The 16119-nt window shown below is 37.6% G+C and overlaps 1 pseudogene; it reads right to left on the bottom strand.

Annotated features, from left to right (window-relative positions):
• Nucleotides 1-959: 959 nt before the first annotated feature.
• On the bottom strand, nt 960-15906 carry LOC136845799 (D-beta-hydroxybutyrate dehydrogenase, mitochondrial-like; annotated as a pseudogene).
• Between the last annotated feature and the right edge of the window lie 213 nt (nt 15907-16119).

The raw sequence follows: 16119 nt of genomic DNA, 5'->3' as shown, positions 1-16119 counted from the left end.
TTTGTCTAGATCAGGGGTCTTCAAACTATGGCCCCGCGGCCACATCCGGCCCTTCACATGATATCATCCGGTCCTCAACTAATATTCAGAAGCCATATAAATAAATCCCAGTTTTACTAGTCGCAGTTAAAGCTCAAGTATGGTGGCAGTGAATCGTCTCCCATCCCCGTGGTGTTGGTATTGTACTTGGAGCTGTCATTTTTTTATTTAAATTGCCAAGTGTTCTTTTCAATATCTCCCATTTGTTTTCTTTAGTTTGAAACAATTACATGTAGGAAATTGACGCTTCTTATTTTTTTCCTGTGGCCCTTGGAGATGTGCAAAATATATAATATGGGCCTCATACTAAAATAGTCTGGAGGCCCCTTGTCTAGATGTAAACATGAGCGAACTTCCCTGCCGGCCTCCGTACACTCAAACAATCAGACGAACTTGAAAGTGAAAGCTCAACATTCAGTCATTCGTAACATCTCCATTTCCTTTTCTTGAGAGCAAGGATATGATTAAGAGCTAATACCACAGTTAACTCATTTTAAAAGTCTGCTAATGTCCTCCTTAAAAACCTTGTCTTTATCAAGGATTCTCGATCCCATGCAACACTAAGAAAAGAGGGAATTACTGAAAAGGAGCTCTTACATTCTTTACTTAATAAAAATAGAGAGAAATGTGGTTAAAACAATTTAATGAGATATAAATTTTACAAACAAGTACACTGTTATGGAGCAGAAGTGCTGTCGGTGCCAGTAACTCATCCAGGGTGGCATCGCCGTTAGTTTATCAGTCGTAATTCTACTTGAAGACACTCTACCCTAACCTGATCTAAGGTGTCATTGCCAGAGCGGCTGGACTTAGCACCCCTTGATCGCCCGCATTGATTGACGTAAATCTATCATGCACTAATCTCGAATGCCTTGAAATTTAACTGAGTTATTCAGGCAGTTTTTTCATTCATTTATTAATTTATTGTTTATTATTCATTATTTAATTTTTCTTAGCATTGGAAAGCGTTGAAGTTGTCCTATTGACGACAGTGTTCGAGTTCACAATTAGTTCATAATATTAGTAAGGCTCGTTCCTCGTACCCCTACCATCCTTGCTTCATTAAAATCTCCAAGCTTATGTAATCACTGACCCATTCGGGAAAATGCTGAGAGATGAATGTGATTAAGTAGAGATACAGGCCCATAGGTTGGTAGCGTTCCTGAGGATATTTCTGAGTCAGAGAATCATCCATAGCTGTGACGACTGGGGTTATGTCTTTAAACTGAAATGAAAAGGGAAGAAGGATCAGAATTAAATTAAGTACATGAGGGCTGGAAGAATTCTCAAAATCCACACGCAATTGCATAATATGAACAGCGTATACAATAGGGTCTCAGAAATATACAAATATATGAGGTATTTCTGTCTCTACTTGCTGATTATACAAAACTTTATACAAGATAAAAAATCTCCAATTCAAAGCCGTGTTGCATACCTACACAGCAGCCTAACCAGCATCACACCACAGCCTATCCTGCTTTCTATGAGTAATTGCCGTTATTGCCCATAAAGACACCGAAAGTATCGCCAACTTTCCTGTTTCTGAGTCTTTCTTTTCTCGACAAAGTCACTTGAGATTTCCCTGCCTCTTTATTCTACCTTCAGTTGTAAGATTCCTACCTTATTTCATAGCTTGTTACCTACTCGTATTTCTGTTTCCCCACCACTGTCGCTGATACACATGGAACGACTAGGGTTTTAAAAAAAATGTTATGCAATTATTCTGAACCGTCTTTTTGAAATTTGCCTATCCAAAGATGTTTACAAATTTATCCGTTTCGTAGATTTTGTTCTCCCAATCAAAGCATAATCGCCATTCATTCATATCTACTATTATACTTTTATTGCTAACGTACGAGTGTTCTGTACCTTTAACTTACTCCATCACACCATTCATAAATTCACTGAACATCCACTGGAACATTATAGAAACTTTTCTTAGACTTGTATGAACATCAAATTTGCCCGCCTATCCTCATAATTATAGAGCAGTCTAAGCGTACCTAGGACTCGCTGTAAACTGCTCTCTCTCTCTCTCTCTCTCTCTCTCTCTCTCTCTCTCTCTCTCTCTCTCTCTCTCTCTCTCTTACCCCTGTAGAGCAGATTCGCTTCTGGGAGGCCAGAACTCTGTCGAAACCGTCTCTTCCTCCGTAATCTTCTTTGACCTGATCATCCATGTCTCGCCACAGAGACTCGGCATTGGCGTCCACTACCTTCTCTGTATAAACGCTCGTACCTGTAGCGGCAGACACATAATGAGTTAGAGACCTTTAACAAGCACAAGCAAAGGAGAAACAGAAACGAGAAGGGAGACGTTCCAAAGGCTAATCCCGTCCACTACTACTACTACTGACAGTCTTCTCGTACTGATGCTGCTAAGCTTAAGAGCAATTTCTTTGCTATTTCAAAATGCCATGCTCTAGTGTCACGGGTATAGCCTATATATTTTAGAAAGTAGTTATAATTTTTTTTTATTAAATTGTTAATTTTAGCTGTGTTCATTGTTGCTTCAAAAAATGAAGGCCAGCTACTAATACAAACCATTAGTAAAATGAGAGTAAAACACAGAAACAGCGGATGCAGTGTACCTGCTACATAGTTCCCAGGCTCTATTATGCAGACATCAACGCCCCAGCTCTTCATTTCTTTTCTGAAAATTAAAAAAAGATTGAGGATTTACCTTCATAGATAAGATATTCGCATAATTAACAATGAAATTTTATTCTAAATGTTTCACTTTTGGTAGAGGCAAGGTATGAAACCTGACCTATTTTATCTAGTAAAACGTGTGTTTTTTTTTTTTTTTTATTATTCATCTCTCTCTCTCTCTAAACACTTAACCTGTGGATGGGTACAGCCATTAACACTTACCTAAGTCCATCGCTAAATCCTTCTATGGCATATTTAGTGGCTTCGTAAGTTGTTCCAAGTGGTGACGTCATCCTTCCTCGGGCGCTGGCCACGTTAACGACACGTCCTGTAAATCGTATTCTCTATCGTTTATGATAAAGATGAACGTAACCAGATAACTAACCTATGCTTTTATTCCTTTTTTGCATACACTATAATGTTATTTCATGTATGATTTAAACCTTACCTTTGATTTCCTGATAAATGGCAGGCAAGCCTTAGTAAGGGCTACAGTACCAAAAAAAGGTTGACTTCGCAGACTCTCTTGAACGTTGCCATAGAAACCCATTCGACTGCCCCATAAATGGCAATACCAGCGTTGTTGATGACGCCCCAAAGGACCTCTGGGTTGATAGCAAGGGAAATAAGACAAATAAGCACGTGCAAGTGGAAGCAGAATTACGAAGTCTTTTGTTTATCATCCAAGTTATTCACATAATTTTCGTTATTCTTACCTAACTTTAGTTACACCGACATTCTAGCATAACAGAAAATTGAGTAAATATTCTTGTTATGTCTTTTTAACAATCAGTCAATCAGAGAAATCGTGGAATTACTGAAAGATAAAAAGCTAAAGTGATCTTGACAGTGCTGTAGATTGTATAAAATGTTATTTTAAAAAGGTCCTGTACATGAAAGACAATAGATTTAGCCTGGGCTTTTGAACCTAACCGCATTGATATGAATGAATGGATTTCAGACTCATATGAACTTGTGCCTTGCTTTTACCAAGCCATTTAACTCGCTTAGTTTATTTGATTAAGGATCAGGAAATGACTCAGACGACAACACTAGTGCGCCTTTTAGCAGATGACTAACAGTTGAATGAGAAAAAGGAAAATAAAATCAGAGCCAACATTAATTGTGCAAAACGACTGGATATTTATTCCTTAGGTGTCCAAGATACGAACTGCCTTGGGGTATATTGTGCTTACCCCACAATTACTTTGATGTGCTGATGTCATCAGGGGGTAAATATAGAGCACTTTCTCATTTGTGTGGTATGCACTTTATTCATTTTCATTTATATATAAGCAGACTCTATTTGGAATCTACAAGAGTATTAATGCTAAGCTATAGTATCTTGATTTTGAGAGTGCATAGGAAGAAGGATCTGTACATTACAGGAAATTCTTTGTTTGCCATGCTGTAAAGGACCTCATTGCCCTTGGCAAAGCAATCCAAAACTAAATTGACAAGTTTCTGTGAACTGTCTGACCTACATTTTCGTAATCCTAAAGACAGGAGGTATGCACTACCCAACTGTCGTAACAGTTAGTGATAATGTATACCCAAAGATAAATCAAGAGGAAATGAACTCTTCTTACCATTGTCCTTTAATGTGTGAGAAACAAACTTCAAAGCTTGATCAATGTCATCCTGTTTAGTGACGTCTAGTTGTAGGACATGAAGCCTCTCTGGGTCTATATCCTTCAGTTTTTTAGCTCCTTCTCCACCGGCGTTTGCTTGAAGGCATCCTGCAAAAACTCGGAATCCCTGGAAATTTGCAAATGTTAATACGTATGAGCGAGCTATATGAATACTGAATGACTCGTGAGGGAAGTCTTGTTGAAGTGATAGAAAGGATCCTGATTGTTGGCAATATATAGTTTCATAAAAGGATTATTAATAAGTTTACTTGGGAATAAGTAAATATGAAGGAAAAGAGTTTGTTGGAAGAGCAAGTGGATGAATGTGAGGGTAAGAGGAGTGGCTGGTGGATATTTTATGGTTATAATGGATTGGAAACATGACTATAAATGTAATTAAGATAAGTTTCATGGGAACGATTAAGAATAGTATATAAAGAAAAGTGGGTAAAAAATATACTTGAGTGGCTGATAAGCATACTAATTCAAAAAGGTGTCACAGACACAACGGGAGGTTTTGCGGGCACAGGCGTGTAAGAAGAGGGAATAAAAGTCATGGTTTGAAGTTCAGTTGTTGGACCAAACAGAGATTATCGCAACAGTAAACAAGGAGAGGAAGGAGGTCATTTAGGACAAATGCTTTGCATAGAATAAAAGGCATGAAAAAGGGCTAAAATTGAAAGGATTACAGAAGAATGGAAACTATGAAGAAACTTGTGTCGCTTTTAGTGCAAAGGACAAGTGAATAATGTGAGCAAAAAGGGTAAAAATTTTGAATGGGGAATGATTACATTAACATGAGATATGATAGTGAGATACAGTTTCAGGTATGAAGCTAAACAATTTGATTTTCTATGTAAAGCGACGACGTGTTATCTTCAAGTTTCGTCAGGTATGAATAGAATAGGTTAGAGGAGTCAAAATGTTTTTTTTAAAGGTGACAATTTGCTCTGCTAAAAATGGATATTAAACTCGATGACCTAGCAGGGAACTTCCGCTTTCTTTTAAGATTTGCTAACAACTCTCATCGTGAACATTTGATCCACTCATTCTTTCCTTTGCTTATCACCGCAATACTTTTCTCCTATTCTTCCATGCCTGATAATGACGAGTAATACAGGCTCCACAAGAAAAAAGGAATAGATGATTAACAGCATATAAATTTACATGCTCAAGAGGTCATTTTGAATCCATCAAACCCAACCAGGACAGTCATACTACAATTTCAGGTTCATCTGCTCTACCACTTAATAATGCAACACTTGACAGCCGTATAATTTAAGAACTGAAATGGAGTAACCTATACAGTGCTTAGGACAGCCAAGTGTCAAACGTCTTGTAGTAGATAAGGCTGTCTCAGATTCTTTCCAAAATTGAATTGAATATAGAATTCAGGCGGAAGGCCAAGCACTGGGACCTATGAGGTCATTCAGCGCTGAAACGGGAATTGACAGTAAAAGGTTTGAAAGGTGTAACGAGTAAAACCTCGCAGCTGCACTATGAATCAATTGTTAGGAGAGAGTGGAAAGTAAGATGGAAGAAAGAGAATATGAAAGGAGGTACAGTAAAAGAAACGAAAGGTGTTGCAGCTAGGGACCGAAGGGACGCTGCAAAGAACCTTAAGTAATGCCAACAGTGCACCGCACGAGGTGCACTGACGGCACTGCCCCCCTACGGGATCTTTCGAAAATCCGCTATTAGTATGAAGGCGTCCTTTGTTTCTTGACCACCTTCTGTGCATACAGCCACACACCACACAAAGGTAATTAGCTTACCTGTTTGTGCAAGTGAAGAGCAACGGCATGTCCAAATCCAGAGTCACAGCCACTCACCAGCACTGCTTTTCCTTCTGGGGCCACCTGGAATACAATTTTACTCTGTTCTAGGAACATATATGCTGCTGTTTTATTTATGAAACATTTAAAGTAATTTATGCAAAGCAGCATAGGTATCCCTTTAGTTTTTTTATATTTTAGGAAATTTGCTACCAAAACTGTTATTTACATCTCGAAACATTTTACTCCAGCCTCTTGAAAATGAAAGATATGAAACTTTTTCTTGTTCTTATGAGTAGGTTGGCCAGTGAATTGATGAATATTTCTGTAAAACAGTGCAAGCCAGGAAATACTGATATATTTCAGAATAGATGAAAACGTCTTGCTCGATGTTAAGGAATAAATTCCATCATCACTTTGCTGAAAATATTAACAATACTTTTTACCCTCAAGCTTGCTAAGACAAGGTAGGCACCAGCAGACAGACACCAGGTTGTAAAGAACACGGTGCAGCAGTCAAGACCAATAATAGCAGCTGCTGTTGAAATGACGCTGCTCACACACAACCAGAACACGACTCTAGAGATTCTGTCGATTGTGAGGAACATTGTTGCTTGGGACCTGTAGATGAATTAAATTGGTTTTGAGAAAATATAATACAGAGATAGACCTAAATCCAAACAGGATTTTCACTGGGAAACTGTCGACTTTGAATGATAATCCTAGATTATTCACAAGACTTTGTAAACAGCAAAGCTACGTAAAAGCATAAAATCAAATAAAAAACTAAATAGTAAAAGCTCTCGAGTAAAAAATAAAAAGAAACATATTTTTTTAGATTAAAAGAATATCTAGAGATATATATGCATGAGTGTATGAAAAAGAAAGACTTATATTTCAGCATCATGTTTGTCACTTAATGGGTTTCAATTAATAAATTGCTTCAAACACGCCCGGATTTAATTACCGATTTCATTCTCAAGGATTACGGTTATTAATAAGCAAAATGAGCGAAGATTCCTATAGAACACGCATCCACAAAATATTATGCAGGTATGTGAACGAACAATAAACTGACAGAAGACAGCAGTATATCAATCAACAAAAATATATGTGCACATACACGGTAGATCAGAAAATAAGGAAATGGTGCCCTGCGTTTTTGTGTAAATAATGAGTATCCCTCCTGGCAGCATTCGATGATATAATTAAGTGCTGATAATCAGAATCATAAAGTAAAATGTTGCCTGTTCAAAGCGAGTCAGGGAGGTGGATCTCGGTGCGAGATTAGTTAATAAAAAAAAAAAAAAAAAAACAAGAAAAACTTTCGCTGGAGTTCAGCCTCAAGCAACATTGACTATACCTGATCCTTTTCAGATCTCTGATAAGGCTAGCAGCAACTTCATTTTACATACTGGGGAGTCACTAATTGGATCATCTGTGCTTTATTTGCGTAGTTTGTAGATTTCATACATAGATATATTTTGCCATACTTTATGCAACGATTATGCTTATGTGCAGCGAAAAGCCTTCGTTGTATAGTGGCTTAATTGTTCACGTGCATACTCTGTCAGTGATTTATTTATCACATATAGCGTAGTTTTGCTGTCGTAGTGTTTTTTATTAGACATCTCTCTCAAGTATACAGTGCTGGTTAGCTTAAGCTGTAAACTGTTCTGGATTACTGTTATTTGTGGGATATCTTGTGTATTCAAATGCTGGCTATGCTTTACTACTGTATATTTTACTGCTTATCACAAGACCAGATTCCACGAAAAATCTTATAAGGAGATTTACTGCTGCTTCTCTTACATTCAATCGCATTTTACTTATTCATTTAGAATAATTCATATTTTACAGAACTGATAACTTCCCCGTGTGTCAGTTTATGTATCTAGTTCTATTATTTATATTTAAGCTTGGGAGTACTGAGACAAGAGTTGGCTATAGAAAGTAGAACTAGTTAGCGACGGGCGTATTGGAAACAAAATCAAGACAGCAGGAGTGAGGAAAAAGGGGTCAAGGGAATTAAACCAACTACGGAAAAGTGTGGCGTCGACACTAGTGCAGAGAGCTGTAGTAAGGAAGCAAGGTACTAGCCTTAATTCCAGTTGTTTTTTTTTTTCTAACTTAAGTATAGTAGAAAAATGCATCTTCGGCAAGATCTTCATCTCAACCATTTATCACCACTACGCCGGTTGCACCTTCGTGTGGGTGGTAAATGAAGCGGGCCTAGAAGCCCTGTGAAAGACCATGCTTGGCCCTCAAGTTCACATGCAAGGACATCTATGACTATACCCTCCTTTCCTTGAAGCGCAGGCTTAGCAGTCCTATAAACTTAGTCCAGTGCTCAGTGGCCTCAGCAATAATAATGTCCCAAAATACAAAAAAGACAGCAGTGGATACTTTCGTCAGAGAGTGCTTTTGCACTGTTCCTCTTGGCGGAGTGTAATCAATAGACAAACCTACATTAAATGCTCGTCTTCAGGTAGAATGACAGACCAGTAACACCACGGTCAGATGTCAACAGTGGGAAAGAGACAGCGATACCAAGAATCATAAAACAACTTTTGTACATTGTCCAAAAATAATCACCAGGTAGATGAGAAGGCCCATAGGTGAAACATTTAAATCATCTGACTACCATCTGTCTAGACGATGCCATCGATCAAGTGAACTGTTATGAAAAATTAGTAAAAAAATATTTAAAACACGCTTTTATTAAAATGCACTTGAAAGTGAAAAATAGATCTTTTGAGGCATCAGGATTTTCTTACAGTTAATCATGTCTACAAAAATAAAAAACGTGGGTGCCAATCATGGAAAGAAGCGCAACAAAAAAGAAATATATATATATATATATATATATATATATATATATATATATATATATATATATATATATATATATATTTTTTTTTTTTTTTTTTTTTTTTTCTTGTAGCATTGCCTTCCATGTTTGGAGCCCACGCTTTTGTAGACATGGTTAATTGTAAGAAAATCCTGATGTGTCTCAAAGATTTATTTTTCACTTTTTAGTGAATTTTAATGAAAGCGTGTTTAAAATTTTTTTAGATTTTTTTATTTTATACTTTTTAGTTTTGACAGAAATTATAACAGATTTATGATTGTAGCTAACGAAATTGATATCTTGTCGAGCCACAGAATGTTAGTTATTTACCGAGTCAAATAAGTTGTGAAAAATCCGAAGAGTTTCGTACACATCCTGAGATACTGGGAGAGGTCACTGTCGGGTCACTAGAGGTCACTGCTGACCTACTGATCATGTCAGGTTGTAATGTTACCGTGATTGAGTAAGCATGCAAAATTTCAAGTCCATCGGACGAAGGGAACAGGTCGAAAATTGGGTTACAAAATTTAACGACAGAGAAGTCAAGTTACATAAAAGCATGTATAAGCAAGAGAACTGCTTATGAAAAACAACCCGGCACCTCCCTTGCAGACAGCCTGTAGAGACGTGGTGTGGCATACTTGTTCGAATGCCTCACTGACGTATGCCGTCAGAACTATATGTAGGTATGACAACTTGACTTCCAGAACGTCTCTCCTACTATCTTCAGAAAATGCAATTTATAACTATTGATCACTGCTGCCTCTGCAGCCTCGCAGATGTTCTGTATATACTGAGGCTAGAAACTATTATGGTGAAAAAGATCGAATTCCTTGCCACCCACAACTATCGAATCGAAACATGAAAACGACCTGTCCCAAATTTGGTAAGAAGCACACGAGCATCCGGGCAGTCCGCCCATACACTTCATCAATCGCAGGGAGCTGCCCTTCCTACACCACTTGGAGGAGGGGAGACATACCAGGTTCCCCACTTCTCCGACCAAACCCTATTACACCAACCACATGTGGTTACAAATGAGAAAGGGCCCTTCTCATCAACAGGACGTAACGAACCATTAGAATCCGGCACAACAATCAACAGAATATGATCCCCAACATCTTCACGTTAACAGCCTATAGTCCATATCCTTAATTTTGTCATTCTATGATCATGCCAGGCTGCGACTTTGCGACATTTTAAGCTGAGTTAAACTAAAGCGTTTCAAGCGTCTACCAATGTTCTTTGACAAACACTATATAGTATAATTATAGAAGGAAAAAATGGAGGACCCTACAACAACATAACTGTAGCCGAAGCTGCCATTATATTAGATATTGATATCACCAAAAACGAAACGTATACGAAACTTATATTGCTGCTTGTGTCAGACATCTCGCAGTTAGAACATATTACGGTCATTTTAATGTCGTATGTAAACTCTATATACATAAAAATCAGTTCAAGTTCATTTATTGGCAATTTTATCAGTTATAGCACTTGGCTCAGGTAAATGATCAGTTTACCTTTACCTAATTTTTCATGTGCACTACTAATGTTTGGAATACACTGAACTTAACAAGTAGTGATCATAACTTACATAATGTATTTGTTTAGATATCAAGTACCAAAGCAGTTGCAAAATTATTTAAAATTCTGCTTTAATTTTTTTTTGAAAGCACTGGTAAACTGGTAATATAGATGATAATGTTGTAGTCTGGGAAATATATTCTGTTTCAGAAACTGTCACAATTATGATAGTAACCTTCGGGAAGAATGTAACTTTGTGCTCTGTTGGGTGCTTGACTAATGTCAAAATATAACGGACAGAATTTAGAACGCTCTAAAGATTAGAGACATAGCGTACAGAAGTACAATTTAAGTTTGTTTCATGGGGAAATAAGATATTTAAATTTTTTTAATGAGAACAGATGGACAGTCACGGTAAATAAAAGGCATCTTAGATTGTAGGCTATAAAAAGAAATACTGAATATGTAATTTTTTGAGATGCAAGAAGAATGAAAACTGAATAAGGAAAGCAAACTTACGAAAAAGTTTATGTATGAGAGATGAGATTAGCGATTTAAAAAAATATACAAAAACAATTTGAAACACAAGTTGGGCACAGATCGAAAGCATTCGAAAGAAATGAAGATTAAAGAGGACTAAATTTGAGACCAGTTTTATAATAGTAACGTTGTTCATAACCAGGGCAAAAGCTGCAGTGCTGAACATTAAAAGCAGAAATATATACTGAATCCAAATTACCGAATTCGTGAAACTTGGAAGTTCATTTGACTATTCCCCTCCGGGCCCCTCCCCAGATTATAAGAAAGCAGGATTGAAAGTGGAGTTAAAGCAAACTCATCAAGATGACGTATGGAATGGCTGAAAATTTACAGATTACTGTAGATTACAGAATGAACATACAAATACTGCATCCCAAGAGGAAGCAAAGAAAAATATAAAAGTACAGCAAAATGAATTTGGAAAAACACTAGTACAAGAAAACGGAGGAGCCGTTTATCAAGAGAAGTCGAGAAGACCATGTACCAAGCCTGGGACCTGAAACCGGCCGGTCGTGTTGAGACACTCGCGTTTATTTTGTGCCTGTTCTCAGTAATTCCGTGGTTACCTTTTTCGGGTTCGACAAATGACGTAAGTATAACTACATTGAGTGTCAGTATACGTATATATAAGGTATAGTTAGCAGTAGCAAAATGACAGGTACAAGTGGAGTCATGAAGGTAACAAGCAGGCTAGGCCTAACGAAACTCTATAGGTGATTGCCTACCAACTTTCCTTCATTGGTAGCAGAATGTAACCAGCGTAATGAATGGTATCATGCACGATCAGGCGATCAATAAAGTGAGATAAAAAAATAAGCAGCTTAGGCCATAAAATGGTTTTGAGAACGAATCTACTGGAAGTATGGGCTTGGTCACATAAGCATGGAAAACGGAGAACTTCAGGAGAAAAGCAAAATATTGGTGGTATGTGGAAGGCGTGCAAAGGTCATTTCGTAACTGTAGATGCATTCCTCCAATCAAAAATCCATGTGTGTTTTAAAACCTATAAAAAAACCATGTTGCATATTCAGTCGGAGGTTAGGTTTTTTTTTTCATAACGTGTAAGTTGTCTTTAAGTTTGCCATTGTTGCAAGTGGTAGCCACTGAATACTCAGTACCTGCAGTGGTTCTTTCCGTACACATGGATGACTTATTGCCAAGGTTGGTGAGACAATGACGTGCATTGACCTTGACGTCCATTTCAGTCAGCATAAAATTGTCATCAATTACATGTTAAGACTGGGATGTACCCTGTTGGGTCCAGGAGGACAAAATCCCCTGGCCAGCTCAGGTCTCAACGCCCTAGGATTGCTTTGGCTAGGTGCTTCCTTGTTGAAATGTTTATGATCTGTATTTAAGCAGGCCGTAATATCACTTGGGGCATCCAAGACAAAAAATCCCCTTGGCCAGGTTAGAGCATGATGCCCTGGATTATTTAGGTTAGGATTTAACCCTTTTAAATACAACCTTGAATATAATTTCGTTTGATATGGAAGCCGACACCACTGCACAAATTCAAACGGCCCGGATTGTGTTCTTCCTTGTAGATTGCGTTACCAAGTGTTGTTTGGATCAGTTTTGTCTATTTCCACTGCTCAATTAACTCAGAAAAACATCAATGGCTTATGTTACATTTCCTTCTCCAAACAACTACATTTGTACCAAAAATCACTGGAAGACAGTTTAGATCAGATAAAAATAACAGTAAAAGAGAGTATTCTATAGAGTTAAAAGAGGAACTTTGTATGAATCCAAGAGAGAAACCAGGAAGCAGTAACAAGAGCACAGGATGCAGAAAGGAGATAATAAATAAAAGCTGATGGTATTAAATTTAACAGAATCGGAAAGGACACGATGAAGAGAGCCCAAAGAACGACGATGAAACCTGCAAAGCAATTTTTGCAAATTATTTAATATTCATGAAGGGAAAATGGAAAGTGAGTAGTAGTACAGTAGATAGTCAGGTGAGGTAGGACAGGTCCTGGCAAGGAACAACATAAAACACACAGAGACCAAGTTGGTCAAACCCAGGCCGTTGATGGTAAAATTATGAAGTGAAAAGGAAAATGGAATAACTATAACCAACACAAGGCAGCTAAACACAAAGGTAGAAATAGAGAGAGAGAGAGAGGGGGTATTAAGACCAAAATTAAAGTAAAAGCAGAAAATAAAGAAGAGGGATGGTTCATCTAAAGGTGAACTAAAAGAAGGAAACACATTCAGTGAGTTAGATTACGATGGCAGGAATAGCAGAGAACTGTAAATTAACATGATAGGAATTTTATCTCCTCGTTATCATATTTCGTTGTTGGGCCCTCAATGCCACACAACTACCGCATCACATCTTTCGTTCCCACAGCGCATGAGGTAACAAAACTTGCATATACCGTGGTTGTAACATTGATGTGTGGTGAAGTTATATCAGTTCTTCGAAAGTAAAACAAATTGGCACCTACCGCGGAAACTGCCGTCGCCCATATGAAAAGCAAAGTAGTCGAAATATTTACATGGTAGTTTTTTGTCAGGCAAATTGCAGTTCGTCAACACTGTAAATAACTCGTCTCGCGGAATCAACTTTTAACTACATTGTGTATCTTTCTTGTTGCCAACTCAGATGACCTTGACAGTGCCGTGCTTGGTGATGATAACTTTCGCGTCTTTCCGTTTGTTTGTTTCTTGCGGTGAAAAGACTTTTGGATATGACATTATGAACTCGTCTGCCATTGATGTCATTAAAAGTTGAAAGATGTCACTGACAAGGTTTGGAAGTAGTCGAATGTATTTTTATCGGAAACGAGCTAGCAAGTGAAAATAGGTTTAGAATAAAAAAAAATCGTAGATGATGAAACTTTTACTATTAATAAATCATCACCTTCATTAAACATGTTCTATGCCGTGACCTCAGTGGGCAAAAAACTGGATAAATACAGTGAGGCACATTATTCCGGTGAGAAAATACAGGATCAAAGTGTGCTAGCGGGAAGCAAAATCCTTTTTAGGCATCTGTAAAGGAGACGAGACCATTGCCAAGCGCACCTGAATTAAGGACAATACTAACTTAGGATTAATCAAGGGTCTCAGTAAACAGGTTTACGGATAGGATACAGAACAAGATTCAGTATTAGTGAACAAGAATTTGATTTAAAAAAAAAAGCTTGAATCGTCATGTGTCAGTCTGATATGTTCAGTTTAATAGTTTGGCGTAATGATATAGCCGTGTTGCCAGAAAGTTTCACTAATATTTTCTTAATAGTGCACCCAATGCAAATCGTTCAGAAATGAATGATCGACCAAGAATTTTCTGAGAATTTCGTAAGCCTATTTCTTTTGGCATGGACAAGAGAGAAATTCTATAGAGGTTCCATTATTGAGACATTAAAGAGGTATTTTTGCTGTTTTAGCAAAGACTAGCTGTAAAGAATCCAATTCGTCCCAATATCAAGGATAGACAAAACTGACTTACAAGGCGTTGATTATGAGGAGTCAAGTTGAAAAGGTCTCACACACAAGGCTTCGCAGACTTGACAACAGGATTAACGTTCAGGTCCTACACTGAAGTAGAATAGCTCCCACGGCAAACTTAAAGCTCAAGGGGATGCCAAATGGCGCCAGTATTAACAGCAGAGGGGCACGGCCTAATTTGAATTTAGCCAAGTCCTAACCAGAATAAACGACAACAAAGTGATTCAACGGTTAATCTAGAAAATGAATAAGTATAAATAAAAAGCCGTATGAGACAGCTCCTACCCCTGAGGAATCAGCTGTCGAATTTTTCCGCAACCACTTGAGAGCATTTCTACCCCTATTTGGAATTGGTATCAGGAGGTTTCTGGCGCCTCATAGCTAGAGTCGATACAGCTGGTATTCTCAAAGGAAAATAAGGTTTTGGGACACATACGAGTAGTCCATCTTTTCTCCTTCCCGTACGATGCGTTTAGGATGAGTTCTTATCACAAATACTTATTTTAATTACTAATTAACATGGCGATGAAAGTTAATCGAAAGTGAAATTAATTGAACAAACGCTAGACTGAATTCATCAGAAATGTATTAATAGTTTACCTTTTATGTGCTGGTCATTTCTCAAATAAGAGATATATCAAAACAAAAGGCGTAGTCAAGGAGCTAGCAGTTTTATCCAAAAATACCCGCTGCACATGGAAACATCAGCTGGAGTACACCCGGTAAGGAGGAATTGGGGCAAGATAATGTTACAGTCAAAGGGTTAGCAAACCGAATCCCAAAATAATTCCGGTGAAGTCTGATAAGTGCAAAAGTATCTATTTCAGCAAAGGACGAAAAATGTATGAATGGATGACATTTTAAATAATATTCGCATGCAGATAAGGAGCGAATGTGATTAATGGTTATGGTATTCGCCTCATTAGCGCAAGAGCCAGGGTTTGAATTCCTGGCAAGGTGACAGCGGTAAAGGCAAGTTCAGTTAAATGCTAGAATACAACTTGTATTAAAAAAGAATGCAAAAGTGTTATTTATAATCCTCTTGCCAAGTGTCTGTGCTTTTCGAACAACTTTCTTCAGATGTAGAGTCAGTGCTTTGAGGAGCATAACGGCAGCGTGTTCAATTTATTGTCAAGTGCAGCTTGGCTATTACGCAAGGCAAGTGCTTCAGAATTAATATCATATAATGGGGTATAATTAATCAAATAAATTTAAGCAGAAGATTAGATTCGATGATTTTGCATCCAATGCGCAATAATCAAGAGTAATGGTAACTGACCAATATAGTAGTAATAATAGAATTTGTTGTCGTCTAGAAGACTGCATCAGAAACTTTCAGCGTTGTGTTGCTGTGGCCACGGCCTTTGTTTTTATATACGAGCAAACGAAAGAAGCACTCGTGATGGGTAATAATAACTGTCAAAGGAGCGCCGATCTTAAGTCTTGTTTTGTATGTCTGTATAACAATGGAAGATGGCGCTTTGGTTTCGATGGTACTGAACGTGATGTCAAAATGCGGTTTTTTTGTTTTCTTTTGATCAACGTATTCCTTAATAAAGTACTTAATATTTTGTGTTCTGTAAATGTAAATTTTCTTAAAACGCTTGTCTGTTGACAACCAAAGATGAAATCAGGCTGG

The sequence above is a fragment of the Macrobrachium rosenbergii genome, chromosome 14 (genome assembly GCF_040412425.1).
Source record: "Macrobrachium rosenbergii isolate ZJJX-2024 chromosome 14, ASM4041242v1, whole genome shotgun sequence".
In the NCBI taxonomy this organism is placed as follows: Eukaryota; Metazoa; Arthropoda; class Malacostraca; order Decapoda; family Palaemonidae; genus Macrobrachium; species Macrobrachium rosenbergii.
This window is presented reverse-complemented; position numbering and strand designations above follow the sequence as displayed.